The sequence below is a fragment of the Mus caroli genome, chromosome 2, assembly GCF_900094665.2.
Source record: "Mus caroli chromosome 2, CAROLI_EIJ_v1.1, whole genome shotgun sequence".
Classification (NCBI taxonomy): domain Eukaryota; kingdom Metazoa; phylum Chordata; class Mammalia; order Rodentia; family Muridae; genus Mus; species Mus caroli.
The window spans coordinates 155,820,055-155,822,709 of NC_034571.1; the positions used below are offsets into that span (position 1 = coordinate 155,820,055).

Genomic DNA, 2,655 nt, shown 5'->3' on the forward strand with positions numbered 1-2,655 from the left:
AACTCAAACTGTTTATTCATTCTAGAACAGTACATTGGGAGGATGGGGAGTTATATAAATGAACTGGGGTGCTGATAATGGGTAAGGACAGAGCTCTGATTGTCTCACTCAGGGAACTATTAAGTCTGAGCCATCAGCGATGGGTTACAAAGCAGCGGACACAGAATGACATTGAAAAGATCACTTGGTACTTGATGGGGGCAGGGCTGGAGAGTCAAGCGGTGAATTTGAAGTCTGTCATTAAGCTAAGTGAGGGTAAAAGGAGAAATGACAAAGGCCTATTACTTTGTTCTTTCTCTAAAAACTGTAAGCTTCATGACGCAAGTCTTGCTGTACTCCCCAGCACTCTGAAAATTGTCACACGGAATTTGTGGGAAATGAACAAAGGCGTGGTGGTAGAGGTATTTTGAAGGGCTAGGCTTAAGGGTCAACAGGCTTGAGTGAAGTATTAATAAAATTTAGGTAACACTGAAAGCCATTTGGGGATCCCAGGGTTCTGTCTCTGACGATTTCCCTTTGAAGGATACTTGGGGACCAAGGAATCTCAACGAAGAACTGATGTACACTGGTTTTTTTGTTTTGTTTTTCTGTTTTTATTAAGACCTTGGGAATGTTCTGTTCCTGGTACTTCATGAAGCGCCCTTGGTCTAGGAAAAGAACAGTAAGTACCTTTTAGGACTGAAAGGTGAACTAACTGAAAATGGAGGGCTGTCTGTTCTCCTTTAGTTACAAGCATTCCCTTAACGCACAGCTAAAAACACTGCTAGGCTCTCCGACTCCGTGAGAATTATTTTCAGGGTTGGGTAGGAACAGACGATCCTAGGCTCAACCAAGACCGCTCCAAGCTTCCGAACCCTGCCCTCCCGGAGCCCGCCCTGTTCTCACACATCCCCAGCCCTAGGGCGGCCACCTCGGCCCCGCCCTCTCTTCTTCCTCCTTTTCCTGCTCCCCCGCCCCACTTCCTTTCCCTGCGTCCGCCCCCTCCTCGCTCCCACCCAGGCTCTGCGTCCTCCCACGACCGCTCCCTCTTGGTCCTCCCTGACATCCCCTCCTTCTGGCTATCACCGCCCTTTTCAGGAGGACGGAGCAACCCCGTGCCTCATTCACCCAATGAGGAGTCGACTCGGGGTGGGGCGGGACTTGGGCTAGAGCGGAAGTGCTGGCCAGAGCGGAAGTGCAGCTGCTGCCGCCGCCACCGCCGCCGCCGCCGCCGATTTCGGAGCCGGGTAGCCGCCGCCGCCACCACCACTGCCCCTACGGTCGCTGCCACCGCTGCTGCCGCCAGCCCCGCCTGAGGAGTGAGCCCGGGAAGGACGCAGTCGCTGCCCTCCGATCTTCCCGGAAGCGCCTTTGCTCCCTCCAGTCCTCCGCGGTGAGTGCGGCGTGGCTCCCAGGGGCCCCAGCCCAAAGCCCCTTGTCGGGCGGCGGCTGCGGCCAGGCTCGCTGTCGCCGCCAGGCTCACTGCCGCCCCTCCCCGCTTCCGGCCGGGCCTGCGCCTCCGCGGGAAGCCGGGCTTCTCTCTCGGCGCGCCGTACGGGGTGCGGCCGGGCCTGCGCGGCTGGGGACCGCTGGGCCGCAGGCTCCCCCCCTCCGGCACCATCTCTGCTCGGCGCCGCCCCTGCCTGCTCCCTTCGGGCCCCGAGCCATCCTTCTGGGCCTGTCAACCTCTCTCATTCTTTGTGGCTTTCAAAAATTGAAATGTTAGTCGAAGGCGGGCGAGTTCCCGAGCCGCGACGCCCCTGCCGCACTCCCCTGGATGAGTAAGGGTTTAACCTTGGCGACAGCTGGGGCGAATCCCTCTCCCACTTTGCAGTAAAGCTATTTCATCATTGCTGGTGTGGGAAACCCAGCTGGACCCGAGATTCCCTGACAGCAGGGTTGAGGTTTGAATTAAGAAATGGATTTATCTGAACCTTTCACTGACTCAAACCGGATTCCCAATGGGGTGGGGGAAGATCAGGCTGAGAATTGAGTCTTTTCTCTTGATATTTGTCGTCTTTTACTGCCAGAATCTCGTGTGTCCGTACCCCAAATTCATCCATACACTTTTTTTGTGGCATATATATATATATGTGTGTGTGTGTGTGTTATATATTGTTTGAAATTTGTCTAGTAACCTCAGTGTTTGAGAAAGGAGTAGGCGAGATGTGGACCCTTTTTTGCAAGATGAGCGCATCTGGGTCTGTTGCAAATGGAGAACATGCGTGCATCGAGGATTCCAAAGGTGGCAGCGTTGGTGAGAATTTGCCAACCTCTGTAAAAATGCATGGCTCATGTACATTTTCTCTGGTGAGACTAGATAGCATTGGACTCTTGATTTTACTTGCCTGGTGTGGGAGGTGGAATCTGGCAAGATGTTACAAATCTGTAAAATCCCGGGAGCCGGTGCAGAAAGGTGTAGCACTTAAGAGAATATGAAAATTACATTTCTCACTGTATCTCAGGTGTTCCTGTGAAACCATACAGACATACAGTTTATGGGACTGAACACGCGCTTACTCAGCATCTCACATCTAGCTGCTGGGAATTTATACGAATATTACTGGGTTCTTGGTGGATTTCTCTTGCCTGCCTCCAGTGCAATTCATTTCTTTGGGTTGCCCAAGTCTTTTTTTTTTTTTTTTTTTTTTTTTTTTTTTTTTTTTTTTTTTTTTT

General features: G+C 52.3%; 1 protein-coding gene across 1 annotated transcript in view; it reads left to right on the plus strand.

Annotated features, from left to right (window-relative positions):
- Window positions 1–1,142: 1,142 nt before the first annotated feature.
- Ywhab (tyrosine 3-monooxygenase/tryptophan 5-monooxygenase activation protein beta) overlaps window positions 1,143–2,655 on the plus strand; it is a 23,428-nt gene continuing 21,915 nt past the window's right edge. Inside the window, exon 1 of the mRNA XM_021186263.2 lies at window positions 1,143–1,372. The gene's annotated coding sequence lies outside the window, so the exon portion shown is untranslated. The remainder of the gene's footprint in view (window positions 1,373–2,655) is intronic.